Raw genomic sequence first — 16,047 nt, forward strand, 5'->3', positions numbered from 1 at the left:
TTCTACTGGAGCTTAGCATGAAAGTGCATTTGTTCGATACATAAGCTCAAATCAAGAATCCTAGTGTGTCTTAATTCTATCAATTTCCATGCAAGCAAGACCTGGTACCATTGCACGTTAGATTCAGCTCTAGATCCTTAGGTGTTGAAAGTTGAAACTCATCTGATGCAGATAAGCTAGAACTATTTAACACAAAATTAAAAATATATATATGAAAAATAAAGGTAGAACATAGGAGTCAACACCTAGACTTATTTAGAATCAGAAAAATCCTTGGAGTAAGCACTAGGATATGCAGGAAGCGCAATAAAATTTTATTATAATTTAGTTTTATTAGATTTTGGAGTCACTAGTAATTTTTATTTGTGAATTATATATATTTTTTATATTAGGTCCTAGTATTTAATTAGGTATATAGTATTTTTATTTAAAGTGTAGGAAATTTTTGTAATATGCCATTTGGATTTCCTATGATAGTTAGAATTAGGGTTTAGTGCTCCTGCATAAGCTTTTAGTCTTGTACTCCTGTCAAAGGAGAGATTCTTTTGATGAATAAAAGTTTATATTGAAATTGTCTCTAGGGTCTAATACCTGTTAGAAATATGTGATTAAATGATTAAATTTATTATATCCCAATAGTTTAAACTTTTAGAACAATCAGTAATTTAACATGAAATTAGAGGAAGATGTCCTAAATTCGATCATTGCATCCTTTGCTCTACCTACCATTTAAAATCTCATGAAATATGTGGTTAAATGGTTAAATTTACCATACCAATAGTTTAAACTCTCCTAGTGGTTTTTTCTGAATGGATGCTAACTCTAAACAAGCCTATAAGTGCTAACTGTAGGTTCTATCTTTACTTTTCCTATTTTTAATTTGATTTTGAATTATTCTTGTTTTTCTTACGTCAAATTTAGTATTAGAGCAAAAAATTCTATTTTTATGAAGATCATTGTTAGTCAACCAAGACCAGGTAAAAAAAAACCCTCATGGATTCTCCAATACTAAAAATTTTGATTCCCCACCAGCCACCATTAATCACTGTCACATTTAGGATCTGTTTGGTTGGGGAGATTTTAGGGGGATGGAAAAGGAGGGAGAGAAAAGTAGAGAGAAAATGATTTTTTTGGGTGTTTGATTGAAGAGAAGAGAGGAGTGAAAATTGGTGAGGCCCAAGTGTTTTCTCCTTAGGTTCATCAAAATATTTTCTCCCAAAATCGAGGAGAAAACTGGAGAGAAGAATTGCAGATGAAAAAACCCGTGTGCTCATTGCACATGGTTTTGTCATTTTCTTCTTTGGTCTTTTTTGTTTATTTATATATTTATTTTCCTTTGGTTTTATTCTTTAGTTTTTGTCTTTTTATGTACTTCTCATTCGTTTTTTTTTTTTTCCTCGTTTGTTTTGGATCCTTTGGCTTGTGCTCTTTTCAAAAAATAAAAATAAAAAATGAAGTGTCCATGCACAATTTTTTAATAAGAAAATGTGTTGATTTTTGTTTTCTTTAATAGAGACATAATTATAAATTTATACTAATTTCATTTTCTATCATCTCATTTTTCTTCTCAATCAAATAAATGCGTTTTTTCATCTTTTCACTTTTTCATATTAGAGAAAATTAAATCTCTTCTATCCTTTCATTTTTCCACCCCTCCAACCAAACAAATGCTTAAGTTAGTTTGAGCAAAAAGTCAAAAATCTCTAATCTCTCTACTTTTCCGCTTGTCATGTTTACTCAAACCAAAGTTAGTTTCAGCAAAAAGTCAAAAATCAATTTTAATTAAGTTTGGTCCCTTTTTAGCATCTGCAGATTACTCAAAGTGAAATTTGGGGTGAAAACCAAATTCAAAGTAGAATTTGACTTCATGGGTTAGGGTTCCAGCTTAGAAAATGCCCCACTTAAGAGGATTTTTTGTCGCAATGCAAGTAACAATGAAATATAAGAAACTAAACGTGACTACAATTTTTAAGAGATTTTCCAATATCTATCTCTATGTTATTTCCAATGCTATTGATTTGAAGTAAACTAACTTGAAGTAAATTAAATCAAATCTAACCAATTTGAAGTAAACAAATTCAAAGTGGAAAGAGAGGATAGCAAGAGTCATGAATGTTAATATGATTTCGATTGCCAATAACGCATAGATCAAATGATATTTCTTCTGTAATAATAAAGAATGAAGGGGAAGATCGTGTGTTCAAAATTCTCTGGATGTATTAATAAACTTACCAACAGGGAAAAAAGAAAAAAGAAAGAAAGATTTCAACGAACAAATTTATCAAGTTGGTATTGACCGTATTGTAAGGGATATGTTTGACTATTCTCATAATGGAAGCAGCAGGAGGTTACATGGAAGCAAGGAAGGTTGTAAAAGTCATAAAAGTTGATCAATTATTTTAAGTAGGGAGGACAGATAAGACGATGGGTTTGGATTTCCTTAATTGAAAAGTAAAATGAGAAAGTTAAAAAGAAAAGGAAGAAGAATGACACGCATGTACGTAATTGACTTGCAAAGTCCTTTTGTTTGACTCTCGTAGCATCATTTTCAACCAATCACAACAATGATTCCAATGTTCCGCACATGTATGATGAATGTTTTCGAAATCCAGACGACTAATAAGAGAATAATAATTAATAAAGAAAACAAGGTATTTTAAGGTTTAAAGGTCTCACTTGTTGGGTCCCAAGTACCCAACATAACTATCAGTTGGAAATAAATAACTTGATTAATAATTGATGCAATTATAAAATAAATATAATTCAACTATAAAAGTTTTTTTTTTTTTTTTTTAAATGAAAAAGTGATCAAAGAAAACTTTATCGATTTTCCAATAGATTTTCACTAAATATATAAACTAAGAAGAAGATAAAAAGTAATCTAACAACTTATATATATATATATATATAAACTGTTTATTAAAGGCTCTAGATCCACTGCTCTAATAATGACTACTATCTGTATAATGTAATCACCCTCTTACGCTATGGGTGGGGGCGAGTTTTATTTAGCCAAAAAAAAAAAAAAACCAAATACTGGGCCCGTTTGGTCATAGAGTTCAAAAATTGTTGTTTAAAAAGATGTGAAAACTATAGTTTAAAAAGTGTTGTTGAAAAACGTGTTTTAGTGTTTATAAAACAAAAAAATGTGTTTGATATCATGACTTAAATAACATGTTTAAGTGTTTGAAAAACATAAATATGTGTTTGGTATGTGTGTGTTTGATTTTTAAAAAGGCTGACACCCTATACAAAATAAATTTTTTTATTTGATGAGGACAGACAGTCTGATTTGAGGAAGAGAACTGAACACAGATATGTCATATCAAGTGGTCACCATGGTGTTTGAAAAACATTGTTTGTTGTTTAAAAAGATGCCACAGGTGATTTCAAAAAGCATCATTTAACAACCATATTTTCATAACAATTTTCAAGCAACACTGAACATAAATATGTTGCCAAACACGTGTTTTTATTTTTGAACACTAGTGTTCAATGTTTAAACACTGAACACTAGTGTCTAAACACAGTGACCAAATGGCCTGTCTTTATAAACTTGAGAAGTTATGACCTTTGACATGCATAAATTACATCATGCTATCGTACACCTGAGCTCACAAAATGCCAAATACAAATTACATCATGCTATCGTATACCTGAGCTCACAAAATGTCAAATATATATATATATATATATATCTATATATATTGATGAAGCCAGATTTTGTCTTGTTAGTATGCTTCTCGTCAGTACGATGGACGACTTGAGATCTTGTGTAAAAGAAAGCACTAAATAGATAGTGGCACCGGTTTGGGGTCTGCTAAGGACCCTCCAATGCTTAAGTTAGTTTTTTCTCTTTAGAAATCTACAATCTGTAGAGCAATTTTGTGTGTGTATATCTTTTTTTTATCCATCATTTACTTGGCTTTCTTGGCTTTATATAGCCTTTGTGTGAGTAAATGCTCTATGTAACGTTGTACTACAGCTAGAGGAGTTATGGCTCAATGATGACCACTTAATCCCATCTTTTACTGTCCTTAACGGTTATTTAAATGTATATTATTGGACGGTAGTAACGGTTCCGTACTCATTTATGACTCGATCATCGAATGCTGTCTGGGATTAATGCACTCACGCTCCCTCATACTCTTTCTCGTCATTATTATGGACGGTTTGCAAGTATGGATGACCATTTATATGCTACTCGTTAGTTGCCCCCTTTATTTCTTTGTTGTCATTTGTTCGGATGAGCAAAGGAATTTGGAAAGTCTTTTTTGGTGGGTTAACTTGTTGGTGCCCAAGATTCTTGTCTCATCACATTTATTGTGAGGTGATATTCCCGTCAAGTGATTGCCACATTTCCCTCTTGAATTGGTCGCATGTGTGTGTTTCCTTGTGTTTCCCATGCATTGATTTTGCTTCCCCTTTTAGCAAAAACTTCTCACATTCTCCTTCTTCTTCAACGTGGGTTGTATTTGAAGTTTGAAACTTTCAAAAAAGAGAGCTTTTGCAAACTCAGTGCGGTAAGACTCTTTTTCTTCAAAACTCCATTAATGGTTGATTTTGCTTTCATTAGGCAGGAAGCTCCTTCTATTTCATTTTTCTTCACTAGATTAGGGGTTTTCTTAGAGTTCTCTGGTGGGCATCGTCCTCAAGTAGGTTTGTTTTTCCCTCGAGATTGTGGAGCTTTTAGACTTGTTTTGACCACTCTTTATCCTCTAATTCATCAATCCTTGATTTTTTATCACATAGAGATGACTGCCGTAGAGTATAGGGACATTGATGTTAGGTCTAGCGAACTCGAGACTGGTTTGTCTTCGAGTAGTGAAATTATGGATAAAGATTTTGAGATCGTAGTATTGAAACCCTCATCGTCTTCTAAACCTTCCTCTTCTTCGTCTCCAATTCTTTTCCATGCTCTCTTTGAATCTTGCTCCTTAGAGCAAAGGCACAGGAAATCTATAAGAAAAAGATTTCAATTCCTTGGAGGGGTTGTCACAAGATTACCTTGTTCAAATGAAAAAGCCTGCTCCTTTGCCCATGGTGAGGTGAGTTTTTACGAGGCTACTTTTTCATGTGGCCTTCGTTTTCCTGTTCACTCTTTCATCATGCAACTTCTCGCTATTCTTAACATCGCTCCAAGACAACTCGTCCCTAATGCTAGGAAGATGATTATTGGTTGTATGTCAGTTTGGGTATCTGCCCATGATAAAGACATGATAACCCTAAATGAATTCCTTCACTTATACCGTTTGAAACCTTCTACCCACTATGGGTATTTTGAGCTTTTTCCTTGGAGTAGAGAGTCTAGGATCATCTGTAGTTTTTGTACTTCTTTTCGTGACTAGAAATCACGACATTTCTTTGTTTTTGGATCTAGATGGCAAACCATGACTAACGACCTGTGGGGAGAGGTCCCGTAGTTACTACGAAAATGGGAAATCCCCTTTCTTGGTGCGTTCCTCTACCTTTCCATTTGACCAACTGTTTAAACTTATCATTTTATGATTCTCCAACTTGTTTTGCAATTTCTGATCGCCCTAAGTTGGAAGACCGTTATCAAGGACGAGTTCAAACTGCTCTTGAGTTTGCCCTTACAATCAAAGATTTTGACGACTTGGTAGATCCTCGTCATTTGTACGACTATTGTCTAGGACCTAAACCCTCAACATTTGTGTTAAAGAAGATTGCTCAAGAAGAGAAGAGTATGTTTAACTTCACTTTTTCTTCTCTTATTCCTCTTTTCTTTATAGGAACTTGGTTTTTTTAACTTTCTATTTTGTAGAAGTGGCTACCAGGTATAGCAAAGATAAATATGCCCGTGTGAAAAGCTTGAAGAACGAGCCTTTGTCTCAACTTACTCCTGGGTCGAAGAAACGCAAGCTTGGTGAAAGGAAAGACAAAACTCCTGCCCTCTTGTATCTTTTTGGCACCCTATGTTCTCCCACACCTTCCCTTGAAATGATGACCTTTACTCCTCCAACCACTCGCTCCAAAGGGAAGGGTAAGGTTGGCAAGAGTGTTTGGGAAGATCTTGCCACAGCCTTGGGACGAGCTCACAATGTCATCACTGATGACGAGCTTAGAGGTCTCTCGTCCATTCCTTCTCACGAATTGGTCAGTCGTCACATTCAAAAACTGGTGCAAGTATTTTACTTAGCTACTCTTTATTTCTCATTGAGTATTTACACCAATTTAAAGTTTTGACCCTTCCTTCATTTTTCAGGTTCTTGGTGAATCCTTGTGCTTGATGACAGATTACCTGAATAGTGAAGAGAAGGTAGTGGTGGCCAATTCCAAGGTTAACTCAATTAAGGCCAAGAGCTTAAAGTTGAGGAAGGATCTGATCAAGGCAATGGATCAAGCGACGAAGGCTAAGGAGAAGGTGAAAGATCTTAGGGATACGCTGAAGGTGGAGAAGAAGCTCGTCATTCAAAAGGATGAAGACGTTCGAGCTGCTCTTTTGAAGACAGACGAAGAATGTGAAAATGTGATCACTAAATTTCTTGAGTTTGATCGCTTTTCTAACCTCCAATTCGTCTAGTACTTCAAGGGCTTTAAGCTTCTTCGTAGATGGATGATGAAGCATCATTGTCAAGTAGCGGACTTTGCAAACCTTGATTTTGAAGCTATTGATACCGAGATCCTTGCCACCAAGACTAAAGAGAAAGAAGGTGAAATTGTAGCTGATGTTGCTAAAGGAGATGGTACTGTCACAGGTGGAGTTGTGGATGAGGCTCAGATGGACGAGGTCTATGTTGAGGAGGTCGTCACTACTCCTTGAAAGAAGATTTTAAATAACCTTTCTTTTTTTTCTTTTTTTTGAAGAATTTGGTTGCCTCATGTTTTGAGGCTTTAACTCAAAAACAATAAATGCCTCTTGTTTTGAGGCTTTAATGTAGAAACAATGAATATTTTGCTTGTTTTGAGGCTTTTTTATTTTTATTTTATTTCATTTTATTTTATTTTATAAACAATGCCCTTTTTTAGGCTCTTTTTCTTTTTCTTATTCAGCTTTTACTTAAGAAGCTTTGTTATGGCTTAAACCTCGAAGTTCTTCGTCATAATATCAGACTTCGTTGTTTTGAGGTTCTTTTGACTATACATGATATTCCTTTGGGAATACATGATTTGAACTTGAAGTTTTTCGTTGTTGACGACGAACTTCTGTGATTCTTATTCTTTGAATTCCTGCTATGTTTGCAGTTTGAACTCATTGTCAGAGCTTTTACCATTTTTATGATTTAGACTCGTTTATTCGAGCTTTTACCATGTCTATGATTTAAACTCATCATTCTAGTCTTTACCATGTTTATGGTTTTAAACTCATCATTTGAGTTTTTGTCATGTTTATGATTTAAACTCATCATTCAAATCTTTATCATGTTTATGGTTTTAAACTCGTCATTTGAGTTTTCACCATGTTTATGATTTAAAATCGTCATTTGAGTTTTTACCATTTTTATGATTTAAACTCATCATTTGAGTCTTTACCATTTGGTCATGGATATCTCCTTCTCATCTGTGAACTTAACCTTGAAGCTTTGTCAAACTTATTGAAAAAGAGATGGCTTATGGAATCTTATTATTTCATGCACCCTTATTTATGAGGGGATTACAAGGAAATTACTGAAAATAACTTAATCAAAACACTTGAAAGGAAAAAAATGCTTAAAGGAAAAAAATAAAAGAAAAAAAGAAATCTCACTTATCTGATGCATTGTAAGGCGAGGTACCCCTATAGACGGAGCTTATTAGTCCAAGCACTTCTTATTGATATTACTTCTTAAGATGCTCCACGTTCTAGGGACGTGGTAGTGGATTGTCGTTAAGGTCCTTCAGGTAGTATGTTCCTTTTCTGGAGTAACAGACAACCTTATATGGACCCTTCCAAGTAGGGCCTAACTTTCCCTGAGCTGGATCCTTAGTAGCTTGTGAGACTTTTCGCAGTACCATGTTGTTGGGGTTGAACCTTCTAAGTTTCACCCTCTGATTGTGGTACTTTTCCATCTTCTATTGATACCGAGCCATTCTTAGGGCTGCCTCATCTCTGACTTTAGGTAAACAATCCAAGTTAAGTCTCAGCTTGTCATTGTTGTACCTTCATCATTATTGGCTCTCCTAAGACCAGATACTCCCACTTTAACGAGAATGACTGCTTCTGTATTGAAAGCCAACTTGAATGGAGTTTCTCCTATTGGTGTTCTCAGAGTCATTCGATAAGCCCATAGTACCTCAAGTAGCTCTTCTGGCCATGCACCCTTTGCCCCCTCAAGTCGTGCTTTGATAAGTTTGAGCAAAGTATGATTTGTTACCTCTGTCTGCTTATTTTGCCTTTGGGTGCCTAGGTGATGAATAGTGGTTTTTTATCCCTAGTTCTACACAAAATTCCCTAAACTTTCGACTATTGACTTGCCGAAGATTATTAGAGATGATCATCATTGGGATTCCAAACCTATAGACAATGTTCTTCCAAACGAAGCTCTGTATTTTGCCTTCTATAATTATTGCTAGTGGTTCTACTTCGACCCATTTGGTGAAGTAATCAATGGCAATAAATAGGAACTTCACTTGTTTCTTCCCCCAAGGGAGTGGGCTGACGATATCGATCCCCTATGTGGAGAATGACTAAGGTGAGGAGATGCTCATCAGTAATTCCCCAGGTATATGCTTCACATTTTCGAACCGTTGACATTTATCACATTTTTTTACAAGTTCAACCACGTCTTTTTGCATAGTTGGCCAAAAGTAGCTTGCCTTGACCGTCTTTCCCACCAAAGATTGAGGTCTTGAATGGTTACCACATACGCCTTCATGGATTTCTTGCAACACATATGTTGCTTCTTGAGGAGTCAGGCATTTCAGGTATATGATAACGCCTTAAAATGTGTACTTGTTATATATTTATGTGGGCGTTATCTCCTTATTACTATGCTTAATTTGTATAATTAAGCCATGATTTGCATTAGTCCCTATTATTTATCTTTACATAATTTCTTGAATAAGATGCTATTCATTGTGTGTAATTTTCTACTTTCAGGAAATCATGTGAGAAAGATAAGTTTACAGGAATTTGTGAGAGAATGGAGGCAAAACTAGAATTAAAGTGGAGCTAAAGGACCATGCTTAAATGTCTAAGGAGGTTCAGCTGGAGTGCTTGGATCGTCTACCATGATTGGAAGCTTCAAATAAGGAAAGAAATTAAAGAGGCAGAATCTGAAAAGGAAAAATCTGATTTGAGCATTGATCAGTATTTTGGGTGTATCTCTCTCCTCAAAAATCCAATTGACACAAGGCCAAATAGATTGGAACCGTGACTTAAATATCTACAACTTTCCCGTTTTGAGTTTTTCTAAATTCTCAACTTTGGAAGGCCAAAATTAACTCACAAGTTACTGCTATAAACCTGGACGGAAATTAAAAATAGTAAAAGTTTTATTTTCTTTGGACACTTAGACATTAGGGTTTTAGAAGGGAGGCTGTAAGAACTAATTTTGGCAGAGAAAACCTTGTATTTTTCTTTCTCTAATGGCAGTCTAAACTCTTTGCTAGGGTTAAGAGTTATGTTTCTTCTATACGGTATGAATATTCAACGTAATTCTTTCTAGGATTTTATCAATGACATATTTGATTGTTCAATTAGATTTCTTTTGATGTATTAGTTTTTCCATGCTTTCAATAAGTTCAATCATGTTTTTCTTATTGTTTAGAGGAATTTCTAATAGTTTCAAATAGAAATCATGTTTTAAAGTGAATGGGTTTTTCTAAAAACTATTCTAACCGCATTATTAATCGAGATTATCATGCGTTCTTGAATTGTCTTAGTTCAACCGAATCATAAGTTTTTAATTGTATAAGAACAATCAATTGTGAAATATAAATTTCTTAGATCACAAAGAATTTCATATCGATATAGGGAAACACCCCAATGCCCTAGTATTTACATTATTGATTTAATCAGTTTTTATTATTATTCTTGTTAACAATCACCAAGCAAAAGTATTTTTCTTCTTCACCCAAATTGCTATTTAATTATATTGTCTTTGAATTTACTCTGCTCCTAGTGGTTTGACCTCGGTACTTCGAGAATTATATTGCTATGATCTCCTGCACTTGGGAGTGAGCAAGCAGTATGGCATCAAGAACCCTCTCTTGTAAAGTTCACCATTCAAAATAGTGAACTTGGCTGCTCTAACTCTAACCTTCTTTTCTTCTGATGAGTCAGATAAGAGTTGGCCGTCTCTGATGTAAGAGAGGATTGGGTCCATCCATGTGTTTAGTCGCTAGACTGAGAGGGTCTGCAGTCCGTTGATACTGGGGATTGTTTGGACTTCCATGAGCAATTCTATCGTTGCTGAGGCATCTTTAGTTGACGCTAGTTTAGCGACCTTGTCAGCATCTGAGTTGTTTCCCTTGGGATTTGCTCGAACTTGACGTCATCAAATTTGTCAATGAGTTGAGTCATCAGCTTGAGGTATCTCTTCATTCTCTCTTCATTTACTTTGTATTCGTTGGTTATTTGTAGAACAATCAGCTTAGAATCGGTCCTTAATCTCAAATTCTTGATCCCCAAGGCTCTTGCAATCTTAGGCTAGCAAGGACTGCTTCATATTCTGCCTCGTTGTTTGTTGCTGGAAATTGGAGTTAAACTCCATACTTAAGGACATCCTTCTTGGGCAACATTATAATGATACCGATGCCTCCGAGCCCTGCAACATATGAGCCATCTATGCAAATTGTCCAATACTCTTCTTCCCGTTCAAGGTCTAGAAAATTGAATTCTGCAATAAAATCAACTAAAGCTTGAGCTTTGATTGCTGTTCTTGGCCTATACTCAATATCAAACTAGCTTAGCTCAATAGCCCATTAGACCATGCGCCCTGCAGCGTTTGGTTTGCTCATTGCTTTTTAGATTGGTTGATCCATCATAACAATGATGGCATGGGCTTGGAAGTACGGACAAAACTTCCTTGAAGCCACAATTTATGAGAAGGCCATCTTCTCTATGTGTAGGTACTTTGCTTCGGCACCTTGGAAAGCCTAACTTGTGTGATACATGGGCCATTGTTTCTTGGATTCTTCACGGATAAATGCTAAACTGACGGCTGTTTATGATAAAGCTAGGTACAAAAACAAATCTTCTCTTTCTACTGACGGGCTTAGTAATAGAGGCTTGGCCAGATACTCCTTGAGGTTCTGAAAGGCTACCTCACACTCATCCATCTAATGAAAAGCCCGCTTAAGAGTTTTAAAGAAGGGGAGACACTTGTCAGTGGCCTTTGAGACAAACATGTTTAATGCTGCCACCCACCCTGTTAGCCTTTGCACCTCCTTGACTGTCTTCGGAGAAGTCATGTCAAGTATTGCTTTGACCTTCTCTAGATTTGCCTTAATTCCTTGTTGATATACCATGAAGCCTAGGAATTTTCCCAATAAGACCCCTAAAACACCCTTCGCAAGGTTGAGCTTCATTTTATACCTTTTTAAGGTATCAAATGTCTCTTAGAGGTCTTCAAGGTGGATTTTGGCTTCCTTACTTTTTACGATCATATCGTCCATATAGACCTTCATATTCCTACCTATTTGCTTGCTAAGCATTTGGTTTACCAATCTTTGGTAGGTGGCACTTGCATTCTTTAGTCCGAACGACATGACTTCATAGCAATATAGGCCATGGCTAGTGACGAACGCAGTTTTCTCCTGATCTTCTTTCTTCATTAGGATCTGGTTATAACCTAAAAAAAACATTCATAAAGGTTAGCAATTCATGACTAGTTGTTGAATCAATGAGTCGATCAATTCTAGGAAGGGGAAAACTGTTATTGGGGCATGCATTGTTTAAGTCCATGAAATCCACACACATTCTCCATTTTTCATTGGACTTTTTTACCATGACAACATTAGCAAGCCATTTGGGGTAGTAGACTTCTTGAATGAATTTAGCAACTAAAAGCTTTTCCACCTCTTCCATAACTGCTTTATTCCGCTCTGGAGAGAATACTCGTCTCTTCTGTTGAACGAGCTTCTTTTACTGTGCTCTATTACTTGTTCGCCAATCCTTGGCATAGCTTCATGGCTCCATGCAAAGACATCCAAGTTCTTTTTCAAAAACTTCACTAGCTCGTCATTTAAGGACTATTGGAGCTCTTTTCCTACCTTGGTGGTTTTGGATGAGTCTCCTTCCACTAGCTCAATGCTTTCCGCTTCCTCTATGTGCTTGGGTGGTTCCTCCTCTACCATCCAGGTGTGATTCTTTCTGGATGCCAAGACTGCTTGGTAACATTCCCTAGCTAAAAGTTGATCTCTAGTGATTTCTCCAATCCCGTGAAGGGTCGAGAATTTAACTTTCAATCAGTATGTGGAAGTTGCAGCCTTAAGGCAGTTAAGGGTTGGTCATCCAAGAATCACATTATAAGATGAAGGGTCAATCGACGATCAAAAAGTCTACCACCCCTGTCACCTGAGTGGGGTAAGTCCTTGCTGTAATCTGCAATGAAATGATGCCCTTTGCATAAATATGGTCTCCACTAAAACTAACCAATAGGGATTCAAAGGGTCTAAGGCATTTTGAATCCAACTTCATTTGCTAGAAAGCTGTCATGTACATTACATCTGCTGGGCTTCCATTATCCACCAACATTTTTTGTGTGTTGTACCCTTCAATGGTTAGCATAATGACAAAGGGGTCATCGTGTGGTTGCTTGATCCCCTTCACATCTCGTTCAGAGAAAATAATGTCGTCATTCCTGGTACAATGATGTTTTGCTATTTGGTGTCTGATACGAACTCTGTTTACTTGCCTTTGGACTGCCTTTCTTAAGGACTTATATGATCCCCCAATGACCGGTCCTCCGGTGATTATTCTTATTTCTCCCACGATCGGCTTGAGATTATCCCGATCTTCTTCCCTGTGGTCGTTAGTAGACTTCTCCTTCATCCACTAGTGAGCTTGATAATCTTTCTTAACAAACTTTTGAAGTTTTCCCTTTTGGATCAACTCCTCTATCTGTTCTTTAAAATCTCAGCACTCGTTAGTATAATGATCATAGTCCTTGTGGAAGTGGCAGTATTTCTTCGCATCTCTCCTTTTTGAGGATGAGCTCAATGGTTTGGCCCATTTCAGTGCAGGGTCATCCTTTATCTGCATGAGAATCTTGTCCACGGGCATCAGCAAAGGAGTGAAATTCAGCTTTCTTTTTGATGATGTCTCTAGACCGCTTTTGCTAGTTTTGGCTTCTGTGAGATTATCTTTGCAATCCCTCTTCTTGCCCTGGGACTCAACGTTTTTCTCTTTCTTTCATTTACCTGTTAGTCCCTTTGTAGTTAGTGCATCTTCCCCATTTATGTATTTTTGTGCTTGAACAACAGATCTATCATTGACATTGGAGGAGTCTTCCCTAAAGAGAAGAAGAGGTCAGGATTGTTCAACTCGGCCTAGAAGGTCGTCATTATCACCTAATCATCTACTTCATCAATTTTTAGAATTGCTTTGTTGAAACGCTTCACATATTCTTTCAGGGTTTCTCCTTCTTACTGCTTCACAGTTAGCAAATAAGAGGTGGGCCTTCTATGGCGTTGGCCCTTAATGAAGTGACGGATGAAGGAGTCACTCAACTGGTCAAAATTTGCAATAGACACTGCGAGTTGTTTACTGAACCACACCCTTGCTGCTCCTTTAAGGGTTGTTGGGTATGTCCTGCAAATGACTTCATTTGGGGTTTGTTGGAGGTTTAGAATTGTTTTGAATGCCCCTATGTGATCCAGGGGATCTTTAGTGCCATCATAAACTTCCAATTAAGGGAGACGAAATTTGGGAAGCAAGGGGCACCCCAAAACGTTGGCATTGAAGGGGCAGTCTATCATCCTGATCATGCCATCAAGGTTTACTACTGTCCCTTCATGGCATTTTTGACCTCGTCTAACTCCTTCCTCGTGTTCTTCATCATTTGATCACTGCCACGAGTTGATTGCACGGTGTGTTCTGAAGTTTCCCTTTTGCTATTCTTTGGACTCTAGGCTTCGTCATCATTTTCATTGCGGTTGCACTGAGACTGCGATATACTCGTGCCCTTGGGATGTGTCTTCCGCTTCAACTCTTCATTCTATTTCATCAATTCTTGCACATTAGCTGTTAATGCTTGAATTTGTTAGGCCATTACCATCAGATCTAGTGGTGCAGTCATAATTGAGTCCATCGGTTCTGAGGAACTTAGTAAGTAGAGAATTCAACAACTTGTGGTCGACTTCTCCAAATATGGCGCCAAACTGAAGAAGCCGGATTTCACCTTGTAAGTATGCTCCTTGTTAGTACGATGGACGACCTGAGATCCTATGTAAAAGAAAGCACTAAATAGATAGTGGCACTAGTTTGGGGCCTACCAAGGATCCTTCGATGCTTAAGTTAGCTTATACTTTTTAGAAATCTATAATCTGTAGAGCAATGTTGTGTGTGTATATCTTTTTTTTTTTTTTTTATCCATCATTTACCTGGCTTTCTTGGCTTTATATGGCCTCCGTGTGAGTAAATGCTCTATGTAACATTGTACTACAATTGGAGGAGTTATGGCTCAATGATGACCACTTAATCCCAGCTTTAACTGTTCGTAACAGTTATTTAAATACACATTATTGGACGGTAGCAACGGTTTTGTGCTCATTTATGACTCAATCATCGAATGCTGCCTGGGATTAATGCACTCACGCTTGTCCCTACTCTTACTCATCATTATAATGGATGGTTTGCAAGTATGGACGACCATTTATATGCTATTGGTCATATATATATATATATATATATTTTAGAGACAACTAACTAAATTGACTTTGCTTTTTTTTTAATCCAATGTTTCACTACTTTAATGCCTCTTTACATAGGTTACAAATTTGAGTTACTATTCCCTCAAAAAAAATAAAAAAAAAGTTTGCATTACTAAACCCAACCACAAATGCTAACTCTACAACTTGAACCTTTTCTCCCGTAAACCCCCAAGCACTTTGTGCACGGGGAGATGTCAATTCAGCTACAAATGTCAAATATTTAAATCTTAATTAGTTGACAAAAATGTAGAGATATACACTCATTTGCAGGGACGTTCCTCTCTTTAATTTTATCACTTGGAGGGGGCATGATCCATTTAATCTTTTTTTTTCTTAAGGTGGAGTCTTTTTAATAATAAGCAATATTATTCCCCGAAAATGAAGTACCAAGAGTGATGTGGGTGGTCGGGATTTTCACCTCTTTGAGGCTTGACACCCTATACCTCACATAGGCATGCATGGAATGTTTTAGGCATGCATGCAACGCCCTAGGCCGTCCTCGGATGGCCTTGCATTCACCTCGGCATGCTTTTGCATTCACCTCGGAATGCTTGGCATTCACCTCGGATGGTGGCCTAGGAGTCCCACATCGAAGGAAAACCCCCCCCCACTTTCTACCTTATAAGCTATGAAGCGAAGGAAGTAGTGTACCACTAGTTTATAGTTATTCGAATAACTAAACTAGTGGTACACTACTCCCTTCGCTTCATAGCTTATAAGGTAGAAAGTGGGGGGGGTTTTCCTTCGATGTGGGACTCCTAGGCCACCATCCGAGGTGAATGCCAAGCATGCCGAGGTGAATGCAAAAGCATGCCGAGGTGAATGCAAGGCCATCCGAGGACGGCCTAGGACGTTGCATGCATGCCTAGAACATTCCATGCATGCCTAGGTGAGGTATAGGGTGTCAAGCCTCAAAGAGGTGAAAATCCCGACCACCCACAAGTGAAAACTAAGCGGATACATACAATCTATTACTATTTTATTTTAATAAGAGTCTTGTAACTCAATTTGTTGGTATCTTTTAGGTATTTCAAGATATCTAGAATTCAATTATATCCTATATTCTTCATATATTAGTCAATAATCTTTTGGTGAAATGATATTTTTAAGTCTTTTCAACAAAAATGAATGCATTTCAATCATTTTACATGAATTCAAAGTCATAGATTATTGAATGATTGGATAGTATGATTGTTTAGCCAAGGCCCACGAGCTAAAAGTAGTTTTGTA

The sequence above is a fragment of the Quercus suber genome, unplaced genomic scaffold (assembly GCF_002906115.3).
Source record: "Quercus suber isolate HL8 unplaced genomic scaffold, Cork oak 2.0 scaffold_3B, whole genome shotgun sequence".
Lineage (NCBI taxonomy): Eukaryota > Viridiplantae > Streptophyta > Magnoliopsida > Fagales > Fagaceae > Quercus > Quercus suber.